This window comes from Lepidochelys olivacea, assembly GCF_965140295.1.
Source record: "Lepidochelys olivacea isolate rLepOli2 genome assembly, chromosome: 2".
Taxonomy (NCBI): domain Eukaryota; kingdom Metazoa; phylum Chordata; order Testudines; family Cheloniidae; genus Lepidochelys; species Lepidochelys olivacea.
This window is the reverse complement of record NC_140412.1, coordinates 249,045,330-249,072,033: the sequence shown is the minus strand read 5'-3', so window position 1 is coordinate 249,072,033 and position 26,704 is coordinate 249,045,330. Positions and strand designations below refer to the sequence as shown.

General features: G+C 40.1%; 1 long non-coding RNA gene across 1 annotated transcript; it reads right to left on the bottom strand.

The window, feature by feature from the left end:
• Positions 1-17,141: 17,141 nt before the first annotated feature.
• Positions 17,142-20,505, bottom strand: LOC311517235. The gene is made up of 3 exons (XR_014710641.1): positions 20,329-20,505; positions 18,596-18,721; positions 17,142-17,168 (listed from the first exon to the last, which is right to left on the bottom strand). It is a non-coding gene; the product is annotated as an uncharacterized lncRNA (long non-coding RNA).
• Positions 20,506-26,704: the final 6,199 nt, after the last annotated feature.

The window sequence follows — 26,704 nt, the reverse complement described above, 5'->3', positions numbered from 1 at the left end:
TATACATTACAAAGAAATGTACTATATAGCACACGTATCCAATGTAATAATACTTATCACTTTATATTTTCAAAGCCTAAAATACGTTCATTAACTCCGTTAATCCTCTATGAGACAGGTGTTTTTGTTGTCATTTCACAGACCAGATTCGTACTGGTGTAACTGAGAGCGGAACTTTGCTCAGAGAGACAAAGTGATTTGCCAAAGGCCACACAGTCAGTCGGAACAGAGCCAGGATTGTTGCTCAGGAGCTTCTGGCTTTTAGTCCCATGAGCTAACATGACTGTCAGTGGAAACCTTTAGCTCAACTGTTATATCCAATTTTTGCCATCTTTTTCCCTCTAAGAATGTTTTAGTTACTTCCTTAAAATATAAAACACAAGAGCTTGTATACAGAGCCCCAATCTTTCACTGATATATAGCACCCACAGAGTTAGCGCCTATGGATTTATTCTACACATGGAGGGAGTCAAACATGTTGGAGCCATGTTAGTGGAAGATGGGCATACAGAGATTTTTAGAAATTTCCAGAAAACTCTGCTGAAGGTTTGTACAATTTGAATACAATCATGCAAGATAAATGAAACTCCCTATGAAGTCAGCTGGTGTTTTACATGCATATCTGTGAGTCAAATTTTCCGTTTGTGACTAGAGCTCTTACTAATACACCACAAGAACATGACATCAAGAGCCTGTGGTCATTTCAGATATAAATTCAACGGTCACAACCCTAGCGCTCCTGTTGTTTCAGCAAAGCATATCTTGCAATCATCTGTTTCTTTTATATCGTCCTTTGTCTGTCTATGAAAATATCTTATGTATTTGCCACATACTATGGTCACAATTCAAAAGAGTCTTCCGTTTTTAAAGATTCTACTAGTTTTAAAGAGATTTCTTGGGAGAAATTCTGGCCCCAATGAAGTCAATGGGAGTCTTGCCATAAGATTTTAAGAAGGCCATAATGTCACCCGTTATGCTAAAATTGAGAATTCCTATAGAACTGGCAGAAGTTGTGCCAATCATTGAAATCCTTATTTAAGGAAAGCTACCCTTGGGCAAGTTAACACAGCTGAAAACTAATTCTGGAGTAACTCCATCAGTTTGAAACATTCCTTTGTAAGCATTTTGACTCCGATAGAGATACTTTCTATGGACAGCAGTGTAAATAATAGCAGAACCCATTGACTTCAGTGAGTTTTGTCGAAATATGACCTGAGTAAAGAAAATGAGTAAGAACTTTAGATTTGGCCCACACCACTAAATTGTGTCTATTGATATTGTAATGGGTATTTTTTCCTACAGGACCACAGCACTTTTGCATCAGAGAAGAGACACAGTCCCCAACAAAATCAGTCTGCTCCCCCGCCTCCTTCCCCCCCCCGCCCATCACTGCATCTGAAAACTTTGGCACTGTGATTACAGTAAGTCATATTCCCCCCTTGTTAAATCTATGTCATCTCAATAGAGCCTGTCTGTGCACTAGAATGATTACAAGTGTATAAATGCAATCATGTGGTATGCAAATATGAAAATAACAGCATACTGGTAGATAGTGATGAGAATGCTTCATCAGCTTTGTGTGTAAAATGGAGATGCAATATACATTACTGTAACTCAGGACAAAAGGTACTTTCTGCATGTTCTTGTGGTCATTCTGTGACTTTTATTAATAGTGTTCTGGAAAATCCAGGTCAGTATTGCGACGAAGGCAAAGGGAAGCATTGGAATAAATAACGTTCCAAATCATTTTACTTTTCTGATCAAAAGGACACTGTTAGTAAACACACAAACGGATTAGGCCAGCATTCAAGGCAGCCCTAAGTGCACATTGGGGGTGGTGTGCATGCCACTGAACATCAAGACATTGTTAGGAAAGATTTCAGTTTCAAAGGTTGTTTATCATAAGAATTCTTTACTAACTAGTGTGAATATTTGTAAGGTTTAAATAGTATAGATGAACCACACATTTCGGATCCAGACTCACCCAATGTGTGGATTAGTTAGATATAAAGTTTTGGCGTAGGCCCATATCTAACAAGCAGAATACTCAACAAAAAACCCCAAAACACAGCCACCACCCCAACAGAAATTACTGTATGTCATTTTCTAACAGTTTTTCTGAAACCAACACCCTACCACAACATGGTGTCTCCAAATGCTCTTGTGAGAAAATGTAGTGTCGGTTCAGTATCTGATACAATCTCCTAATAGGAAACCATACTCTGCTTCTTTCAGGGGAGCAGACTCAGTAGGACGATGCATCCTTTCTGTGGGCCTTTTATCCTATTTTCTCATTTTGGCTGGGAATTGTGGACTAAGTTTCAGTCTGCAGGGTGGGGAAGGAGTGAAATCTGTTGTTTTCTTTTTTCTCAGGGTGGGGGGGAACCGCCAATCATTCTCAGAGCCTTGATGTAACCTCAGTTTTCCCCTATTGCTTCCCCAATTCAAAACTCAACATTGTGACAAATGCCCAAAATGCAGCTCTCTCAAAAAACTGACATTGTCATAACTATTTTGGGTCAGGCACCAAACCAAAGAAATTGGGGGGGAAAAGTCATTTTGGGCTGATCCCAAACAAAGAATTTTTTTATTAAAGTTGGAAAACAAATAATTTCATTTAGATTTCAAGGGTTTTTTATGATTTACATAGCTTTTACAATAAAATGAAGGGAAATTCTGAAATGAAATATCTGTCCCAAAACAAAGTTGAAACATTTTGATGAATGTTTTGACACTTCTGAATTTTATTTCCAACCAAAAAAATTCACCAAAACTGTCTGAAATTTGGAAGTTATTTCAGTATATTTTGCGGGAAAAGATATTTGCACAAAAATTTCACCCAGCTCTAAGTATTTCTCCTGAGTCTGGAGAGCACTGAGAGATGATTGTGTGTGCTGTTCCCTAAGTGCCCCACCTCCGTGCAGTTGAGAGGAATAAAGGAGATTATACCAGAAATGGCTACTCCCTGCTAATAGTTCCAGTTTTACCTGGAACTTCTACAACTGAGAAGTGTTACATTATTTAAGCGCCATAGATAGCTTTTTGCAGTGCTTCAGTATCTGCTGCAAAGGTTTATATGAAAAATTGAGCCAAACTATTAAATGAAATGTATCCCCAAAGGCAGAATAAATTAGGCCTAAAATCCAGAAGCATTCCCAGAAGATAAAAAGAAGAGTATATAAAATAGGAATCCGTTATTTCAACTATCAACCACACACATTTCCAAAACATATAAAAATGAATAGTTCTTTTCTTCCACGTACACATTTAGAGAAAGGGGAAACAAAAAAGTCACCTAAGTATGTTCTAGGCTTAGCATATGTTGCGTTTTCTACCCCTCAGTTGCGAAATGTTTGTAGAAATTGGTCCAAACCACAACATTAGTATCAGCATTAAACATATCTGAAAGTTTGGAAGGTAAGGAAGAGTGGTTCAGATCTAAAGCTTTGGCTCAGATCATTAAAAGGGTGGGGGTTAAAGAAAAATTCAGGCACAGATCCTGATTCAGATTGTAATCTCTCCAAAAGAGTAAGAAGGATGAGGACTGACATTTGACTGAGCCCGTTTCTAACTTGTTTGCATGCATTCAATTACAATAAAACCCCAGAGTTACTAGCAGCTCAGGAATGGAGATTGTTTGCAACTGTGAATAAAATATTATGGTTGTTCTTTTACAACTAAATATTGATGTAATAGAGCTTTGAAACTGTACTCTGCAGAAGAAAAATGCTGCTTTCCCTTTTTTTTTAGTAGTTTATGTTTAACACAGTACTGGACTGTATTTGCTTTTTTTGGTTTTTTTGGTTTTGTTTTCGTTTTTTGTCTCTGCTGCTGCCTGATTGCGTACTTCGGTTCCAAATGAGGCAAGTGATTGACTGGTCAGTTCGTAACTCTGGTGTTCGTAACTCTGAGGTTCTGCTGTAACACCATAGCATCTGAGCTCCTAACAAACATTAATTAAGCCTCACAATAGCCCTGGTTGGTAAGGAAGTAAGGAGTCCCCATTTGCACAGGCTATATGACTTACCCATAATCACACAGGAAGTCTTTGGTAGAACTGGGAATAGATCTCTAAATATCCACCTTGTAGTCCATCCTGCCTTTGTTCATGATTCCCTTTCACACTTTGCCATCACTTAATTTTTTTTAATCGCTCTGATCGCTGACAGTAAGCTTAGTTATCTGAGGGGTGCTGGTGAAACTGCCTGTGTGATAAATCTGGAGATCACCAATCAGAGAATAGACCTGCTTTGGTCCAGTACTGCATGTAGGAGAGTTATGTTCTCTAAAATGGCTTCCGTTCCACTAAGAAATGTGCAGAAAGGGAGGGTGATCTTCTGATGTGTTTACTAAATAAAAACATATATCTGAGACCTCCTGAAAAGTAATTGCAGTTCCTAAAATCAGAGTAATCATACATTCTACATCTTACTCTGTTCCTCATTAGGGTTTTTAGATTAGCACACATGCCTACTTTCAAATGTTGAACACATAATGAAATCCAGGTGGGTGGAGGTTCAGCCTCCACATAGAAAACAATTAATAATTTATCTAACTGCCCTGTCCCACTCATAACTTGGCAAGTTGTACTTTGGCTCAGCTTCTGGGTTTGCAGGTTGTGTGGCCAGGTCAACAGTAGACATGGAGCAACATAAACAAGTGCGGGGGAATATGTAAGCAAGCAGGTAGATCATCCTCCATAGGTTCTTATCTACATAAGGCCCCTTAATACGTAAGGCTAGTCTTGGTAGAACATATACAGAAGAAAGAAAATAATTGCTACACATTCATAAAGAAAGTTGGGCTAAAACCCTAATGGGGAACAGAGTAAGATGTAGAATGTATGATTACTCTGATTTTAGGAACTGCAATTACTTTTCAGGAGGTCTCAGATATATGTTTTTATTTAGTAAACACATCAGAAGATCACCCTCCCTTTCTGCACATTTCTTAGTGGAAAGGAAGCCATTTTAGAGACCATAACTCTCCTACATGCAGTACTGGACCAAAGCAGGTCTATTCTCTGATTGGTGATCTCCAGATTTATCACACAGGCAGTTTCACCAGCACCCCTCAGATAACTAAGTTTACTGTAGATAATGTATCCAAGATAGAGAATTTCTAAATTGTAAGCTCTTTGGGACAGGGACCATCTTGTTGTTCTGTATTTGTACAATGCCTGGCACAATATTCTCTTGGTCCATGACTAGGCTCCCAGGCACTGTGGTAATAATATGTACAATTACTGAACTAAAATATCACAAACATACCAGTGTACTGCAGACAATGGACATAGTTTCTAGGTAAACAAATATGCACAGGGGGAGACGGGATTAGAACCTTCAAATCGGAAAGCATGAGTCTCTGACACTTGAGCCAAAGGTAACACCTGTCACGCTGTCTGGAGTGGCTCACGATCATGAGTGCCTGCCTCAGAGCAGACTGTTCAGAAAACAGGACAGATGCCCCAAACTGGTTGGCATGTTCTATTATTAGATTTCACCAAGCCAGTGAAAAATGTGAACTCCTGAATCACTATAACAATCTTACCATGGAGTCACAGATAGTCCCCTTAGGCGCTCCAGTCTATCTTGCCAGCCAGGCGAACTGGACTTTGTAATAAAAGGTTACTTAAACCAAAAACCACACCACATCAGGTTGCTCCCAGGCCCAAGAGACAAGCCACTTACTCCAGACAAATTGATATCCTCAACCTTACACCAAAGACAACGCTGGTAGCTGGTAATTCTATAGTAAACTAACTAAAGGTTTATTAGCTAAGAAAAGGAAGTGAGAGTTATTGAGAGGTTAAAGCAGGTAAACTATACGCACAGGTGTGTCACAGTTTGTAATTCCAAATGGTGGTAATGATGTAATAAACTGTCAGTTTCCCAAAAGTCTTTTCAGGATACCCAGATTGTCTCTGGGGACACAGGCGCTGGCTTCCTCCGGGGCCTGGGGGTACTCAACCCCAACCCCGCCCCCACTCCACCAGAGAGGTGAGGTTCCAGAAGAGCCTCCCAATAGGAGTTGTGGGGAGCAAACAACTTAATTAGCTTCAAGAGAGCTGGAGAAATTTGAGAGAAATTGTATGCCACTGTTGTATGGGATTGTGGGAGGTAGGACTTGGAAGCCTTGAGTCTTACTTCTGATTTATGTCTTATGTTCCTAAAAGCTGAATTTCAGGGTTTCAGCCAGACACCTGCAGGGGTCAGGAAGGTTTTTTTCCCCCAGTGTATTCTGGGTTTGTTTGGTTTTTTTAATCTCCTTCCTTTGAAGCATCAGGGATGACCATGGCTGGAAATGGGACATTTGATGGAGAGAGGCAGGGATCTGCTATGTCACTTATATTCTCTCTCTCAGGTGCTTGACTGGCTGGTTCTTGCTCACAGACCTAACTGCTCACCATAAGTGGGGTTGGGAAAATTTCTCCCAAGGTCAGACTGGCACTGACCTTGGAGATTTTTTGCTTTCCTTTGAAGTATGCCGGTGTGGATCACTTGCCAGGATTATCTGGGTATATCCCACTTAATCATTTCCCCACCATTGCAGGGCCCTTGGGCACTGGTGCACCTCAGTCCCTCCTATTCTCTACCTTGACACATAATAGTCTATTGTCCTGGGGGCAGAAATAGTTTGATCTAATTTCAGCTGTTGGGTTAGTGTGCCGGTGCTGGTTGGCGTTGGTAGCCTGTGAGGTCAAACTAGATTATCTGGTGGTTGCTTTTGGCCTTAAACAATGTGACTCCAATCTGAAAAAAAAAAATTTTTTTTCTTAATACTTGCAGGATACATGCGTCTGACAACGTGTTGTGGTAAGGAGAACTCTGTGTGCTAGCACCATATCTGTGTGTACAGCGCCATCTTGAGATACAAGAAGGTAAAACAGGTACAACCTTCAAATTGTCTAATATAACAGCACAGTGTTAACGTTTAACAAAGAAGAGCTCTGCGTATGCTTGAAAGTTTGCCTCTTTCACCTACAGGAGCTGGTCCAAGAAAAGACACTACCTCACTACCTCCTCGTCTCTAATGCTTTTAAATAGTATCTTTGTGCAATTTCATATATAATGCTACCGAAACTAGAGCAAGAAGGCTAGTCAATTAAATATTTGCTAAATAACTGTACAACAGGCTTAGGGAAACCACTATGCTAATGTACTGTATAATGTCTCTTTCCCTTTCCTGTACCTCAGCTTACCTCTCTACTGGAGCACAGATCAGAGTCTAGTTCAGGGGTAGTCAATAGGCTGGGGGCCAAATCCAGACTGCCAGACACTTTTGAACAGCTTGCAAAATCTTTTTATTTACTTGTCGTCGTCATCATCATCATTATTGTTGTTATTTTTGTATTCTTTTCTCTGGAGTCTGGACCCTGACCAAGAAATTTAGACCTTGACAAAAAATCATTGGTTACCCGATGTCTAGTCTCTTCAGGACTTTGAGATAGAAAGAGAGTTAAATTTCTAATGGAAGGAGAGTGACACAAAATCTCCAAAGGAAAAAATTCACTAAATATATACCACCCCACACAATTTACTTATAATCTTTGAAACTGTGAATAGTGTCAATAAAAACTCTTGTTGACAGACAACACTTTAGTACTTGCTACTATTACAGGTTCAGTGATGATAATTATGCACACATACACACACATGTGCTCTCCTATTTCTCTTTTCTGGGAGGATTTGTACTCCTCAATCTCTGTGGAATGGTCCAAAACCTCTAATGGGCACACCAGCACCTTAAAAGTGGGAAACAAATGATAGTCCCCCAGTTTCTTTTAGATTCCCCTTGCATCTTCGCAATGGCAGCCTGCAATTTGCACCTCGTCTTCTCCAGTGGGGCAATAGAGCCTCCAGTTTGATCCAACTGGCAAAGTCCCTGGAACACAAGCCTCACAACAGAACCCTCTGGTCTTTGCACTGCTCCCAAACGGAGCCCTCTCTCCTGTTTGGCTTCTACTTCTCCTATTTGTAAACTCCTCCCCTTCCCTTTAAGTTAGTTCCATTCTCAGCGAGTGACTCTGTGTGTGTGTCTTGCCAGGGTCCTAGCCAACAGTGGAAGTCATCTGAGTAGCTTCAAACAGATAATAAGGCCTATTGCCTGCAACACCCAAATTCTGGATGATTCTATCTCATCTAGCAGAGTCATCCTGTTTGGCTGGAGCAAGTCTACAGGCTCAGTTCCCCAAAACAAAAATATATATCCTCCTCACTTTCTTCCTTTATTTACACTCTTAAATGCTGCAATGCAAGCATATAGGTTACAGAAGCATACTATTAATTATTTCTATTTATACTATCTGACTTAGGGTTTTATACAGACACCCATCTCCACAGAATCTGAGCAATTTCAAAGTAAAATCAATAGCAATTACCAAGACCCTGTTGGACTTCCTGGAGTTTCTAGCACTTACCCAAAGGGTTTTAATCCCAAAAAGGGAATGAGGGTTGGGGGGGGGTATTATTTTTTAGATTGTATTAATCTCTTCTTTTTGTTTGGTGGGGGTTGTCAGTTTTGTGAATATCCTTTTTATGCTTGGAAGGGCTATTTTGAAGAGGAAGATTTGGCAGTATTTGGTAAAGATGGTCATACTCTGGATTTGCCTAATCTCATGTGGAAGTTTGTTCCATAGTTGGATGCCCTTGAATGAAGATGCTTTATCCCCAGCTCTAACACATAGTCCTGGACTTTGCAATCATCATTGTCCTAGCAGAATGCAGCTATTGTAGTAGTTTGTCTATCAAAATTCTTTAACATAGCTGGAGCTTGATCCATTAATTGAATATTAGGACTAAAACCTTACACTGGCACCAGGAGCTTATTGGGAGCCTGTGGAGATACCTCAGCATGAGCCTGATGTGCTCACAGAAACGGCCAACAAAACAGAGATGTAATATGATCTAAAAGTTAAACCAAACCAGTGCCTGTTAGACCAACACATGGAGTGAATTCCAAAGTCCCGCATCCTTCCGAGAAGCCTTTCTGCCGCCAGTTGCCTCCCTTTTCAGCCCAGGGCTGTGAGCTTGAGCATTTCTGCTGATTTCTGTAACTGTGTCACCCAAAGAGAGAGGCTGTTTCTCAGAGAGCCAGTTTCCAAACTATTTAGGGCTTTATAGGTTAAAACTAACAATTTGGAATTTAACCAGAAATTTACCGTCACCCATACAGATTAGGGAGCTCCCCAGCTAATCTATCCTTTTATGTCCATTCTGTCATTAATTGTGCTATTAAAAGAATAAATAGCATAGCACAGAAATAATAGACCTGATTCTGATCTCACTTATGCCAATGTAAATCAGGAGTAACTCCACTGTGTGAAACTGGTATGAGTTCAGAATCAGACCTAATGGACCAAAAAAAAAAAAGGACCCAACAGACATCAACAAAGGCATAATAAGATCTGATGGCTGGAAGTTGAAGTTCTGCAAAGACAATTTCCTAGCAGTTAGGGTAATTATCATCACTTGGAGTTTTAAAAACAAGATAAAAGATCTTCTTAAAAGCTATGCTTTAATTCAGTTTCTGGAAGAAATTCTTTGAATCAACATGCTATAACACTTGCAGCTCTGTATGAAAACAGTGACTTTAATCAAATCTCATGCTTCAGGGCATCAGCTGGTTGCTTATAGGAGTCAGGAAGGAATTATTTTCCCCGGTGCTGAATTGACTAGATGTATTTTTGATTTTTTTTCACTTTCCTCTAAAGCATGAAAAATTAGCCAGAGCTGGGGACAAACACCAGAAGGGGTGGATCAGTGCTCTGAAATGGTACAGAGAAACTTTTTTCTAGATGCCTGGCTGGTCTGTCTTGTTCACATGCCCAAGGCCATGCTGATCAACAGATTTGGGCTCAGGAGGAATTTCCCCCCAACTTAGATTGGCTGGGACCATGGGTTTTTTCACCTTCCTCTGCAGAACTGGGCACAGTTCCTACTGGGATAATCTGAGCATAGCTCATCTAATCGATTCCCTGCAATTAGAGGGGCCTCGGACATTGGTGGGATCTTGTCATTCCTGATCTATTCCTGTGGCACACAGTTTAGTCTCCTAGATTCATAGATACTAAGATCAGAAGGGACCATTATGATCATCTAATCCAACCTCCTGCACAACGCAGGCCACAGAATCTCACCCACCCACTCCTGCGAAAAACCTCTCACCTATGTCTGAGCTATTGAAGTCCTCAAATCATGGTTTAAAGACTTCAAGGAGCAGAGAATCCTTCAGCAAGTGACCCGTGCCCCTTGCTACAGAGGAAGGCGAAAAACCTCCAGGGCCTCTTCCAATCTGCCCTGGAGGAAAATTCCCTCCCGACCCCAAATATGGCCATCAGCTAAACCCTGAGCATATGGACAAGATTCACCAGCCAGATACTACAGAAAATTCTTTCCTGGATAACTCAGATCCCACCCCATCTAACATCCCATCACAGGCCATTAGGCCTATTTACCATGAATATTTGAAGATCAATTAATTACCAAAATCATGTTATCCCATCATACCATCTCCTCCATAAACTTATTGAGTTTAAACTTAAAGCCAGATAGATCTTTTGCCCCCACTGCTTTCCTTGGAAGGCTATTCCAAAACTTCACTCCTCTGATGGTTAGAAACCTTTGTCTAATTTCAAATCTAAACTTCCTGGTGGCCAGTTTATATCCATTTGTTCTTGTGTCCACATTGGTACTGAGCTTAAATAATTCCTCTCCCTCTCCGGTATTTATCCCTCTGGTATATTTATAGAGAGCAATCATATCTCCCCTCAACCTAGTGAGGACTGAAATGCTTTAGGTTGACTGAAGTCTTTGAGCTTAACATATATTAAGAGCTTAATATATTGCTTAAGTTGTTTGCTAGGGTAAACAACCTTTTTTGTCTCTTCTCATAAACTAGGCCCTCCATTCCCCTGATCATGCTAGTAGCTCTTGTCTGCACATGTGCCAGTTTAAATGAATCTTTCTTGAACATGGGTTATGAGAACTGTACACCAGGTTCAAATTGTTTAATATATATTACACAACTTGTGGAGAAAAGCCTGAAAATGTGGTCTGAATGTACCCTAAAAGTTCAGAAACCAGAAGGCAATTAGATTTAACACAAAATTATTCATAGATTCATAGGTATTAAGGTCAGAAGGAACCATTATGATCATCTAGTCCAACCTCCTGCACAATGCAGGCCACAGAATCTCACCCACCAACTCCTGCGAAAAACCTCTCATCTATGTCTGAGCTATTGAAATTCTCAGATCATGGTTTAAAGACTTCAAGGAGCAGAGAATCCTCCAACAAGTGACCCATGTCCCATGCTACAGAGGAAGGCGAAAAACCTCCAGGGCCTCTTCCAATCTGCCCTGGAGGAAAATTCCTTCCCGACCCCAAATATGGTGATCAGCTAAACCCTGAGCATATGGACAAGATTCATCAGCCAGATACTACAGAATATATGGGTATCTGGGTGCCCTATAATATACTGGAGGTCAGACTAGATGGTCTAATGGTCCCTTCTGGACTTAAACTCTATGAAAGAAGTATCCATGAATTGTAGCAGTGATGTAACTATTTATTTAGATTACATGCAGGTAGTTACTGGGTCAGAAAACAGACAGAAGTAGTGAGGTAGTATAATATGCACCAGTTTGCATTTTTGGTCTTTTTGTAAGCAGTGTCAGGATGAGCTCCACCCTGACATCTGGTGGTGAGATATGGCAAGTTGTGGAAAAGAACTTCAGCGGCCAATCTCATTTGCATAGGCACACCCACCCTGCCTAGAATGAGGCCATAGCTGCCCAAATGGTCACTTTGGCTGCTGTGGGATCCCCAGTGTCTCTGTTATTGGGGCAGGAAGAATAAATTGTTATTACCCTGATTATGGGAACTGTGCTTCAAACTGTACTTGGCCTTTTGTTATGATGGAGGGACTCACCATCAACTAAGTAGCACTCGCTAGGCAAGAGTCATGGGTTCCAAAACTCTGTGAATGGAGAGAGGTTGGGGACAAGTATTAATACTTGGTGGCATGGGCCCCTTGGTGAGGGTCTTACATGCTAATTGCACTTCCTCCTCTCTCCACTGTGGAATATCAGAGCTAATTTTGATTTCATTAGGAGTCTAGTTACAGGCTGCTGAGCTGAATTCACTTTGGGCTAATGGTGCACCAGCACTGAGGCTCCCCTACTACAAGCTGAATTCACCAAAGAGCTGAACTGACTAAGAGCTGAAATCACTGAGCGTTGTGTTAACTAGTCGGGGAGCCTGAAGATATATCGTGGAGAAGTTTGCAGGATGGCTGGAGTGCCTTGCGGACAGGCTGGTGGAGCAGTTCATAGGATGGCGGGAGCTGCTGGTGGGACACGGAGCAGTTCGTGGGACAGCGGGAGCTGCTTGTGGGCTGCAGAGCTGAGCGAAGCAGTTCGTGGGGCGGCTGGTGGAGTGGAGTGAAGCCTATGGAGCTGTGGGGCGGTCAGCTTCAGATCATGTAAGGTGCCTTTTACCCCTGCCCCCATCTCCGGCCAGGTTGGGAGGTAAAGCTCTGCAGATAAACTTTTGAACTCTGGGGCTGCCCTGACCAGGGACAGAGACTTTTGGGTCATTGGACTTTTGGGACTTTGGGTGATTTGGGGTTGCTGGACTCAAGAACCAAAGGGAAAGGGCATGCCCCAGTTTGCTTGGGGTGGGTTTTTTGCTCATGGGTTGTGTTATGAATCCCGTCGGTGGTGTTTCCCCAATATAATGCCACATTGTTTCTCTCTGTTATTAAAAGGCTTTTTGCTACATTCAGACTATGCGCTTGCGAGAGGGGAAGTATTGCCTTTTGGAGGCGCCCAGCGGGGGTGGTATATATTTGTCCCAGGTCACTGGGTGGGGGCTCGAGCCGGTTTGCATTGTGTCATTGGAATGGATCCCCTAGATATTGAACCCGGCCCTTGTTGCTGCCAACCCCGACGGGCAGAAGGTTTACATTTTCACTACAAACATAATGTAAAGGAACCACAAGGGCAGTATACAGTTCAAATAACTGTGGTTCCTGAATACACACAACATGCAAGACCTGGCTACACATACGCACTGCTGCTCTGGTTGTGTTCTGGTGGCTTTATATAGAACACGGTGAGCACTGTTAGAGGGTTTACAAATTATTTAAAGGTGCAACAGGTACAATCATATTCAGGATACTATCATATTCCTATACACTACACCATTAATTCAAATGTGGGGTGTTCTAGAAATGCAGTTTATGGGAGGGGCGGGGTGCAATAGAAAAAAACTAACAAGAAGGTGCAAATCAAAATAGTGAGTGTTACTTTATCTCAGGGCTTCTCTACATGGCCCAGCAAAGCTTGACAGAGGGGTGTGATTTGTAAAGAACACTGACATCCTAGGATCACATTTGCCTTTTTCCACATTTCCTCATTTGCCACATCACATTGGTGACTCATAGTCATCCTGTGTTTGACCAACAGACACAGGTGTCTCGCCTCTTCTGACACTTCCCAATGATGAGCTCACCGCTTGTAGCAGGCATTCTGATTATTAGATCCTAAGTGCATGACTGACCTTGCACTTTGTACTATTAAATTTCATCTCATTTCTGTTATTCCAGTCTTCAAGGTCAACTAGATCCTCTTTTGTGTTGCTGATGCCTCCTTGCAGACTGGGACATGGGCGGGCATGCCTAGTGGTTAGAGCAGGCATTGGTAGCCAGGAATCAGAGCCAAGGGTTAGAACTAGAGTCAGAAGTCAGATGCCAGAGCCCGGAGTCAGAAGTCAGGAATAGGAGCGGAGGGTCAGAGCTGAGTTACCTGGGGTGGGGCAGGGCAGGGCAGGGCCAAGGGTCAAAGGGTGGAGGGTACTGAGAAAAAGCAGGTGCAGGAGCGATCACAGGGGTGAATGCTTTGAGCAGCTATGGAACTGCTACTGCTGCTGGGCTTAAGAGCTGGTCTGATGACTCTTCCTACCAATCAGGTGGTTGTAGCCAACCAGGCAGCCTACTACAGGCCAGCTGCACTTGTTAAGTTGCCCTGAGACTGGCTCTGCTGCTGGCCCTGATTCATTACACCTTCTAACTTCATACTATTAGCACATCCTATTTTTTGTGCCAATGCCATTAATAAAAGTATTGAATAAGATTGGTCCCAAGACCGATCTTGAGAATCTCCACTAGTAACCTCCCTCCAGTCAAGCAGCTCAACTTTCAGCACAATGTAAGAACATAAGAACGGCCATACTGAGTCTGACCAATGGTCCATCTAGCCCAATATCCTGTCTTCTGACAGCGGCCAATGCCAGATGCTTCAAAGGGAATGAACATTCATTCAAAGGGAATGAGGCAATCATCATCTGGCAGTCAGAGGCTCAGGACACCCAGAGCATGGGGTTGCATCCCTTGGCTAATAGCCATTGATGGACCTATCTGCCATGAATTTATCTAATTCTTTTTTTAACTCAGTTATAGTTTTGGCCTTCAAAACATCCCCTGGCAATGAGTTCTACAGGTTGACTGTGCGTTGTGTAAAGTACTTCCTTTTCTTTGTTTTAAACCTGCTGCCCATTAATTTTATTGGGTGACGCCTGGTTCTTGTGTTAGGTGAAAAGGTAAATAACACTGCCTTATTAATTTTCTCCACACCATCAATGATTTTAGAGACCCCTACCATATCCCCCCCTCCCCAGTCATCTCTTTTCCAAGCTGAACAGTCCCAGTCTTTTTAATCTGTCTCAGATGGAAGCTATTCCATACCCTTAATCATTTTTGTTGCTTTTCTCTATACCTTTTCCATTTCTAAAATATTTTTTTTCAGATGGGGCAACCAGAATTGCACTCAGTATTCAAGGTGTGGGCATACCATGGATTTATCAAATGGCATGATATTTCCTGTGTTATTATCTATCCCTTTCTCAATGGCTCCTAACATTGTTAGCTTTTTTGACGGCCACTGCACCTTGTGCGGATATTTTCAGAGAACTATCCACAATGACTCCAAGATCTCTTTCTTGAGTGGTAACAGCTAATGTCGACCCCATCATTTTGTATGTGTAGTTGGGATTATGTTTTCCAATCTGCATTTTTGCATTTATCAATATTGAATTTCATTTTTGCCATTTTGTGTCCTGTCATCCAGATTTGTGAGATCCCTGTGTAATTTTTCACAGTCAACATTGGACTTAACTATCTTAAGTAATTTTTTATCATCTGCAAACTTTGCCACCTCACTGTTTACCCCTTTTTCCAGTTCATTTATGAATATGTTGAAAAGCACTGGTCCCAGTACAGTTTCCTGGGTGACACCGCTACTTACCTCTCTTGATTGTGAAAACTGACCATTTATTCTTACCCTTTGTTTCCTGTCTTTTAACCAGTTACTGATCCATAAGACGACCTTCCCTCTTATCCCATGACTGTTTACTGTGCTTAAGTGCCTTTGGTGAGGGACCTTGTCAAATGCCCAACTACACTGTATCCACTAGATCATCCTTGTCCACTTGTTGACCTCCTCAAAGAATTATAATAGATTGGTGAGACATGATTTCCCTTTACAAAAGCATTGTTGACTCTTCACCAACAAATCGTGTTCATCTATGTGTCTGATAATTATTCTTTACTGCAGTTTCAACCAATCTGCTTGGTACTGAAGTTAGATTTAACAGCCTATAATTGCCAGGATCATCTTTAGCATTGCCTTTTGCCCTTGAGCCTGTTCCACACACACCTTACAAGTCTTGTATTAATCCCCATCTTCCTTAATGTAACGAATAATTTCCTATGTGGCACTGTGTCAAATACTTTACTTAAGTCCAAGTATATTAAATCTACTGCATTTCCCTTAACTAATTTTTTAAGATATCTTCTCAAAGAAGGATACCAGCTTAGTCTGGCATGATCTACATTTAGTAAACCTATGTTGCATTACATCCCCTTTTCCATTTACTTCCATGAATGTTGTTATTCTTCTCTTCAAAATCTGTTCTAAAGCCTTACATACTACTGAGGTATGCAAGTCTTTAATTGTCTGGATCACCTTCTTCCCCTTTCTTAAATACAGGTACAACATTTAGCTGTTCTCCAGTCATATGATACCACGTCTGAATATACAAATTTATTTAAAATTGTTGCTACTGGATTAGCAATCTCATGTGCAGGTTCTTTCAGTGTTCTGGGATGGAAATTATCCAGTTCCCCCAGTCTGAGTGCATTAACCTCTTCCAGTTTTTCTTCCACTTCAGATGTGGTAATTTCCATTTCTGTACACATCAGCAATCCTGTCTTCATGCCCATGTTTTATATTACTGTAAACCGAGGCAAAGTATTCATTTAGCTTTGGGGTCATACCTAGATTATCTTTAATCTCATCCCACCCACACTGCAAAGCATTCCAACCTCATCCTTCCTTATTCTTTTTATTTATATAACTAAAAATCCTCTTATTATTTTAATCTAACTTTATTCCTACATTTTCTGACCTCCAAGATGTAGTTTTCTTTGCCTATGAATCCCTTTTTTCATTCCCTATAGCTTCTTTGCTTACTCCTAACAACCTTTTTGAGGTGGTTATTCATTCAACTTGGTTTGGAGCCTTTCCCTATAAGTGTTTTTCCTCTTGCTTTGGTTGTAAATGGCAGATAGTTTTTGTACATTTGATTTAAAGACACTCCAAGCCTCCTCCACATTTAAATCTGAGTTCTTCAGTTCAGTTGACTCCTCTGACTAATTATCTTAATTTCTAACAGTCTGCCCTTTTGAAATAAAACAAAACATAACTGTAGACCTGGTTTTGATTGCGCTTCCATTTCGTTTAAACTGGATTAATTTATGATCACTCGAATCAAGATTATTTTCTGTGATGTCCTCACTACTTACCAAAACCAAGTCCAAAATTGCAATGTCTCTTGTTGGTTCAGTGACTATTTACCCCCCTCTCTGCTCTTTTTTGCATAGCTGGTACTTCTTCATCGAGTGGTGTCCCTGTGGGTGCTTCACTTTAGGTGTTGACATGTCCTGGCACCACTGATGGGAGACTTTTGGTAGCAGTGCCTGGTCAGGAACGTGCATGCATCATAGGCGCCTTGTGTGCCATTAGTGCTTGCACGTCCCGCCCCGCCCCGCCCCCACCCCAGTTCCTTCTCAACCGTCCTCACCTGCAGGCGGAGCTCCACAAGGGGTGTCTGAAATATTAATTTAGATAGTAAAGTTAGTTATTAGATAGATTTCAGTAGCACATAGAGTAGTATTAATCTTAAATTTAGTCTCAAATTTTAGTTTCAGACTACAAAAAAAACAAAACCAGAAAACCAAAGAGAGTTCATCTCCAAGTTGCTCTTTAGATTTAGTTAGATAAAAAAAAATTAATACATTGATGCCAGGCTCGCCTGGATTCAAAAGATGCACTTCTCAAAGAACCTCAGTTACTGCACAATGTGAGTAACCTTCTCTTCTTTGTGACACCTTCTGAACATATTCAGCTGAATGTTATTTTTGAAAACAAATCAAGAATTGAACCATTGACTATGAAAAATATATGGTAACCTATAATCTTGGGGCAGCCTATTTTCCTGCCTGCGCATGTGTTATTGTCCCCATAGTACTAATAAGATTTAAATCCATGCACAGAGAGAAGAATATACAGTAGAACCTCAGAGTTACGAACACCTAGAGAATGGAAGTTGTTCATAACTCTGAACAAAACATTGTGGTTGTTCTTTCAAAAGTTTACCACTGAACATTGACTTAATACAGCTTTGGAACTTTGCTATTCAGAGGAAGAATGCGGCTTTCCCTTTATTTTTTTTTAGTAGTTTACATTTAACACAGTACTGTACTGTATTTTGTTGGGTTTTTTTGTTTGTTTGTTTTTGTTTTCTTGTCTCTGCTGCTGCCTGATTATGTACTTCCGGTTCCCAGTGAGTTGTGTGGTTCACTGGTCAGTTCGTAACTCTGGTGTTTGTATCTCTGAGGTTCTACTGGACCTTTTCATTGGCCTGATCCTATGAGGTATTTATTCAGCAGCAGCAGCTCTCACAGACTTCTGTAGGAGGTGGAGATAGTACCACTCAGTATCAGGCATTATGTTTGAAACACTTCTGAGTTCATTTATGATATTTTGCTGTTGTGATAGGGAATCTGGGCTGCTATGAGTAAAAATGCCAGCGAGAAGTGGTAAATCTTTTAAAGAGATCATAATGCTATTTTTGAGCCAGATCTTAACAAATCCATATGCACATAAATAGCCCGCATTCACAGAAGTAGTCTCAATGAAGTTGGGGGATAAGGGTTTGCAGGATCAGCCCATTGTTATACATAAGAGAGAGCAAAATAAATAACAATAAATGAAAACAGTTATAGTCCTTTGCAAAATCATTGGTATCACAAATATCTGCATAACATTGCGTCCCCTACTTCACAACCTTGTCTGACTCATGACAGCGATGGCTACAATACCCTCTTACAGTAAGGTTCTCTCCTATGCTTTCTTTCTGCCCTTCCAGGATGTGAATCTAGTCTTTTATGCACTTGATTTCAACTCTGTCCCCAAAGCTCCTGAACTTCCAGTAATTAATTGAACAAAATCTGGAATACTTCCAGGCCTACCTACTTCTGATTGGTTTGCATTCCGTTCCTCTGCTCTGGTCATTAGTACAGCACGACCCTGCAGGACTACTCAGCCATGAAGTAAGTTAATCAGTAAATGAATAGCGTTCTGAAATAGGGAAGTTTTGTCCTGCAATTGTCAAAGCAATGATGTGTTAGTTCTCTAGCAGGCATCAGGAAAGACAAATACTGAAAAATATAGCAAGTGTGATCTTCATAGCAGTATTTCATCAGCAAAAATCCTTGTGGGATAGGTAGGAAAGGTCAGATCCTATTTGAACTTTATTGTTAACCCTCATAGCCATATAGATTCAGTGCAGACTAAGCCTTTCTACAAGTTAGTAGTGGACTTCGTAAGAAACTATCGGCCCTACTATTGAACAGGCCATATAGCAGCTAAATTGCATAGAACCAGGAGGTGTGACTCCAGTTTCAGTATATATATAGGAGTGTCTCTCTCAGATTGCACTGTACATAAATGTCTGTTTGATTTTTTTATGTTAAGTTCTTTACTAATATATTTTAAGTTACTGATTTAGAAAGAGATAGTATTATAATTCTCAGGAATATCAGAACTCAAAGGCAGAAAAAGGCCTTTTTGATTTTATATTTTCTTATGTCAGAGTGATTTCAGAATCCTAAGATCTTGGTGCTATTGAACACAGTCAAGAGGGCTGCAAATGTAACAGCTTGGAAATCCCAAATCAAACATATATCCAGGGCCTCTTCATGTTCCCATTAAAGTCCATATGAGTTTTGTTATTTATTTAAATGGGAGCAGGATCAAGTTTCAAATGGAACTCCGTCTTCATTCTTATTTAGAATCTCTCTCTTTCTCTAACTGCTTTAAACAGCAATATTTCTAGAATTACTTTATATTATTTAGGGACCCAGTTTTTTTAAAAGGGCCTAGTGATTCTGGGTGTTCAATTTTCAGATGTCCAACTTGAGACACCTTAAAGGGGCCTGATATTCAGAGGTTTGGCAAGTTGGGCAAGTAAAAATTGAGGCACCCAAAATCTCCAGTCACTTCTGAAAACGTAGGCCATTAATCTTACATATATGACAATAAAAATTCAGTATTTTCTCCTGTGAATAATTAAGATTCTATAAAATTCATAGCAACTGAGATTTTTTAATGTTGTATTTTTTTCTTGGAATGAAAGGTATAAATATGCTGATCATACTCGGGGCACTACTCCCCATCTACTGTGCCATCCCAAGCCAGAAGTTGTCAAATGTCAGCGAGGAGCTGCATTTCTATCATAACTTTTACTGCTCTGTAAATGTACTGTCAGTTCTGCAAACATTTTGTTTTAATACTGAAAGAAGAATAAGATGCGAAAAGCATTATATGCTGAACTCAGTAGAGTTGCACAAAAGATCATCTGGGGTAAGCATAAGGGTTTATTGATTATACATATATAAGCATCTCTAAACTATAATGCTGACATGTCAGCCACTAGATAACTGGTCATAATTCCTCTAAAGCAAAGAAAGGTGGCTACTATACTATTATTAATTATATTATCTTTCAATTTTATTTTCAGTCTGGATAGACTGATGGACAGTTGTCCACAGAGGGACAAAAGAGTAAGTAAGTAAGTAAGTAAAATCCAGTTATTCATGTCTGAATACTGGTGACATCAGTATTTTTGGAAACCTTTTTGATCCATTCCTAGCTTCAAGCTTTCAGCAGCAGACTTCCCAGCGATCTGCCACACACCATCTATTCACCTCCTTTCTGGTCTACTGTGATGAACCACCACCATGCCTGTCGATTTCTCATATCACAGTCTGCTTCTTTCCATAATATTTCTAACAAGCATTCGTCTTCTTTTCCATCCAGGAGATATGCAATATTCTTTGCCAGCACTACACCTCTGTTTTCTTCTTGTCAGCAGCATTCATTTCCCACAATTCACAACCCTAGATTGCAATAGAAAAAATTAAGCTTTTCACCAGCCCAACCTTCATACATTTCGAGATGCCATGCTTTTTTCCAGACTTTTGTAAGGGAGGCCTTGGCTCTGCCAGATATTCCTAGTCTTCTTCTGATTTCTTTGGAACAGCCTCTTTGGTTGGATATATATGATTCTAGATAATTGAATGTATCTACTGCCTGTACAGCTTGACCATTAATTGTGGTGTCTGCTTGTGTTCTGTTTTTGGTTAATCATGTCAACATTCAGCGAGGAATAGGCACATTCAGGGATAGTCCCTGTTCCTCACTAACTGTTTTTACAGACTCCAATATTCATTGCATTGCATTGGTGGTTATAGCAAAAAGCATCATGTCATCAACATCTCTGAGAGCAGTTCAGAGGTGTCCACAAGTGGAAATCTCAGCTCCTTCCACTTTGTCAAAACCTTCCAGGGCTTAATGTCATAATTTTCTAATCATTATTATTATGGGACAAAAGAGTCAGTATTATAAATAACAGAGTGCATCATTCTATTTGGAAGCTATTTTAACTTTCTAGTTTTCTTGAAAATGCCTACAAAGATTATTTTCTAGGCTTACATACTGAAGAATCACTAGAGTTAGTATTGTGTGTGGACAATTTGAAAGATGACACAGGAATGAATAGATGGGTCAGCTTGTCCTCTCATTTATATATGTGCAATAACAGTTAAGTAATCATAATAAAGTCATGGAAATAAGCCCACTGAAATCAGTTGGATTGCTCAGATAAGGTTGAGAAGAAAATTTGGCTGCTCATCTGGGTAATATTCAGCAGGGAATATTTATTAACTAATATACTTGTGCATCCATTTGTGTTCTCTTCCTCCTTCCATGCCATAATAAGGAGTTATATTTGTTAAGTAAAATATGGCATATGTGTTATAGGCCATGTAGGGCTTGGTTTTTAAGAAGTACCCAATTGCCTTATCTATAGATAGATAGATAGATAGATAGATAGATACCATGCTTCTTCATGCAAACTGGGAAATTGTATCTGTAGATAGCCAGTTTGATGTAAAAATGACCACTTATACACACAATTACAAAAAATACAAACAGAAATTTAGCACACAATGTGTCAAGGAAGCAAGTGAAAAACCTGTTGTACCAGGTATATATCAGTGGTGAATAAGTAATGGTTAGGAAATAGGTTCTGTAGAAATAAATAAGAATAAAATTGAAAAAAAATGCAAAGGGGAAATAAGGAAAGAGGCAAAGGCAATAAAAACAAATGCATTTAAAAATGTTAATTCATAATTAAAATTAATGTGAACTTAACCTGCCAGGTTTCTCAGACCTCAAATTGTGAGTACAACCCCCATCTGCCAATATTTTCATGTAGCTTCTTGCTTATAATTTCTGTCACACCAAATTACTTCATTAAGATTCTTTTCGTGAAACTGCATAGCTGAAACTGTTCTGAAACTGCATATCTCTTACCTCCACAGACTATCTTTTACTATCTATGCTGTGTGAAGGGAAATGCTTCTGTAAACATGTGAAGTTTGGATCTGGAAGTCTTCCTTATAAATCAATCTTGTGATACCTTTCTAAGGAAATCAAGTGTAAGGTTAATACAACTATTTTAACAAGTCCTCCATTTTTGCATCAGGATATTAAATCAAATATTTTAGCCACATGCCTGTAAAATGTACTTGAGAAGATGTTTTATTTTCCCTTTGCAAGCCTCTTGACCATGCCATGAGCAGTGTTTTGCTATGATTTTTCAAAATAAAAGAACCATGTTTTCACAAACTGTGAGTGTGAAATGTGTCCTGCTGCAGACAGTGGAAGTGGCTCTCTCCATACATCCTCCTCCTCTGGTTTTCTAAGGAATAATGCTAGACAAATGAAGAAGTATAAATAAAGATTCAGGTGTTTATGGAATAGCACCTAATTTAAATCTATCACATTTATAAATGTCTAGCTGACCTTAATATAAATTGCCAACACATTCCGCTTGGGCCTTAGCTTGTCATTTGATGTTCATCGCATGTTGGAAAGCAGTTTAAGTCATTTATCCTTTAGCAGACATATTCTTTTACTATTCATTCCTCCTATTTTTTTGAAAATGACCCAGATCACTATGTAGTTTTTAAAACATTAGTTAGAAATGTATAAAGATGACCATTAGCTGTGGCACCTGGGCACTTTACATAACTAAAATATAGCCATGAACAAATTCATCAAAATATAAGACTTACTAACAGACTCCCCATTCACCTTCTTATTACAATGATGTATTGCCAAGTGTTCATAAAAATAACTGCCCACAGATATTGTCCTTACATTGCAACCAGACACTTTCATTTACTTGTAACCAATTATCACTTTTACGCCTCATTACTTGTAATACTTAAAATCTATATTTCCATAGTTAATAAACTTGTTTTATTGTTTTATCTAAATCAGTGTGTTTGGATTGAAGTGTTTGGGAAACTTCATTTGAGATAACAAGATTTGTATGTATCATTTTCTATTAATGAACGGATGGACTTTATGCAAGCTTGTATTGTCCAAGAGGGTGCTGGGCAGTAGAAGCCACACATTTCTGGGGGAAAGTCTGGCACTGGGAGTTTGCTGGTGTTACCCTGCAGTGTAATTCATGGCTGGCTGGCTATAGCACTCATACAGAATAGCTGGGAGTGATTTACATGCTGGAGGCGGTGTGTAGGCAGATATTGAAACCTTATACTTATCAGGAGTTAGACCTTTTGAAAGAGTTTAGTGTAGAAATAACAGTTCTAAACATTGAAAATCATGGACATTGCATGCAGAATATGTGTTTTTCCACTCCAGTCTTATACATGTATTAAGATGAGTGCCAGATATTCAACATGTACCAATGCATTCATTTAAATAGGAGCGTGCATGCCTGTGGGGGGGGGCGGGGGAGGGACGTATCTAACCATGCAATCGGTACTGTTGGATTACCACACACTTAGGGCAAGTCTACACGTAAAATGCTGCAGTGGTACAGCTGCACCATTGCAGCTGCACTGTTGTAATGATTCAGTGAAGACACTACTACGCCAGTGGGAGTGCTTCTCCCATTGGCGTAGTTAATCCACCTCCACGAGAGGCGGTAGCTATGTCGACACGGGGTTAGGTTTGTTTAACTGTGTTGCTCAGGGGTGCAGTTATACCGATGTTAGTTTATAGGGTAGATCTGGCCTCAGATATATTCACGTGCTTTTAACTGAAAGGCATATTTAATTCTAATAACAACAGGCTTTATTTATTTGACTGTATGATCAAGACAAAACTCTCTCTTTGCTTGTTGGTTTGGAAGTAGTCACTCTGCAAATTGTTTATTCAGTGTGATGTGCTCTGCTCTACTAATGGTTCAACTTAATTAATTTCTTGAACCAACTCCTTTAGGAGTAGAGCTGGGTAAGAAATGGTTTTCCAGTCCTGCAAATATTTTCAAGAGTTTGAAATTTTTCATGCAAGCAGAATCAGAGAGGACAGACTTCCCCAGTTCACCCTACAAAACCCTGTCCATGCCGGGTACTTCTAAACCAGTTTGAGATAAACTATATTTACATAACTGTGGTCAAATCTTAACCCTTAAAACAGTGCAGTTATTTAACAGAACCGTAATGAAATTTTACAAAATGATAGTGTGGGGTCAAATTGTAGCTACTTTTATATAATGTTGCTTAAACACAATTTTTTAAAAAGGACCAAATTCATCCCTCAACTATGCCAGCACAGCTTCCATTGGAAGTTACACTCATCTCTTGTAGTTATTTTCTGAACCATTTCCAATTTTTCTACATACTTTTTAATATGTGAACAACAAACTGGAGTATTCCAGTAATGGCCTCACTAATGCGATATATACATGGGTAATGCCACCTCCCTATTCCTACTTGATATTTCCCTGCTTATACATCTATGAAATTGCATTAGTCCTCTTAACTATGGCATCGCACTGGGAGTTCATGTTCGGTTGGTTATCCACTGTAACGCTTAAGTCGTTTTCAGAGTCACTGCATTGATGCATTCCATGATACAGTTCCTCATTTTGTAAATGTCACTTGCATATTTTGTTCTTAGATATATGACCTTGCATTTGGCTGTATAAAAATTATCTTATTCAAATGGACCTAACTTACCTCACATGGGAGAACTGAAGAGGACTGTGATTGATTTTATTTTCTTGGAGAAGGGTTCAGCTGTCAAAAATGTTGAAAATGCTTCTTTAGGATCTTTTTGACTAGCTTCCCAATTGTTTAAAAATCCCTCTTTCTAATGCATAGTTTCATACTAGGCCAGGTACTCCCCCTGAGGATGTTGAATTTAATTATAGTGCGGTCACTTTTACTAGTGGTTCAACTTAATTATTTCTTTAGCCAATTCCTTTAGGAGTAGAGCTGGGTGGGAAATGGTTTTCCAGTCTACAAATATTTTCAAGGGTTTAACATTTTTTCCTGTCTTGGATAAAAAGCTGAAATCTCAAAAATACCTGTGAACTGAAAAACAGACTTGACATTTTTCTGAGCTGGTAGATTTGTCAAACCCAACACTGTTTCCCGAACAGTTTTGGGTGTGATGCACTGGCATTTTTCAACAAATAAATTATTAGTTGAAAAAATTCACAACCAGCTTTACTGGACTAGGTTGAGAATAGCTTCTCCTCTGATGTGCTCATGAACTAGCTGTTTCAAGAAGCAACCATTTAGGGTGTTGAGAAATTATTTCTCTAAACCTTATCCGATGATAACATTTGATTATCCTATATGAGGGTAGATGAAATCATTCTTCATTACTGTTATGTTAGATGGACAGATTTTTGAGATCACGTGCAGACCTCCTCCATACCTTGAAGTTTAGGCTTTAGGATTGTACCGGGGTCAGGACTGGTGGATACATGTAATAATAGATCCTCTTCCCTATTCAGGGTGAGTACAATCCCCCATCCAGCCTTGGAAACCCTAGCTGGTAAGCCTTCCTGGGGATTAAACAGCACATGCACTCCACTAGGGTACCTTCACTAAGCGTTTTTATTATTATTTCCTGCCCTGTGTTCCAGGAGCAACATAATGTAGCAGCAGATAGAAGAGGCCTCCTTCCTACTTCCTCGCTCAGCCTTTTATACTGCTTGTTTTCTTCTCCAAGCTATACAGTTAGTGAGCTAATTACCTCATCTGATTCCCTGTAGATGTAAGTGATCCCCACTAACCTTCCAAACACCCCCCATCTTACTGTAGCTACCCAGTGCCCTGCATTTTCTAAGCAACCAGGGTGGTGGCTTCCAAAAGGAGCTCTATTTATAGCTGCTAACAGCACCTATCACAGGAAAGAGGGGCAGGTCAGGGGGGATTCCATTCCCACTACCCTGCTTGAACATGCTCATCTCTAAGCACACTCATACAGATGCACGCACCAGCTACTTGAGCTTGGCACAGGAAGATGATTTGCCCTTAAGTTTTTTAAAAGCACTTTGAGATGTTTGGTTTGAATCTGCTCTCTGTCTGCAAAGTATTAATTTTGTCTTGGTTGTTAGTTACTTTTTAGCTCTCTTTTTCTTTCTGTGAGAAATTCTTGTGGTCATCTCACATCCCTTACTGTCAGTGAGTGGGATGCAGGTGGTTGGGCCTACTGGTTACAGCAGGTATCAGTAGCCCAGTTATCTGGAGCAAAGCAAGGCAGGAATAGGAACAAGCAGACAAAGAAGTTACTACCACCATAAACAAATGCTTTAAGCAGCTGCTGGTCTATTACTACTGCTAGGCTTAAGAGCATGTTTGTTGGTTCCTCCAGCCAATCAGACAGTCTGGCCAATCAGGTGATTCCACGGCAAGCCAGCAGTGATTCAGCTGGGAATCTTCTGTTGCTCACTATGGAAGTAGGTCTAATGGTCCCAGGCTCAGCTGCAAGCCCCAATTCCTGACATTTACCCTCAAAAAGTATTACATTTTCTTTTCCTTTCTTCATATACTTGGAGTGGACCCCAAGTTTATGGGCTCACGGTTTTACAGCTATCCTAGTATTAAGAATAACAATCTTCTTTAGTGTATTGATTTGATTCCTTTCTCAGGAAACCCCCTTAATATGTTGTATGAGCAAAATCCTAAATAGATTTTTTTCCTATTGATTTAAGGAACAAAGCATAAATAAATCCAGCAAGAGAATTCAGTC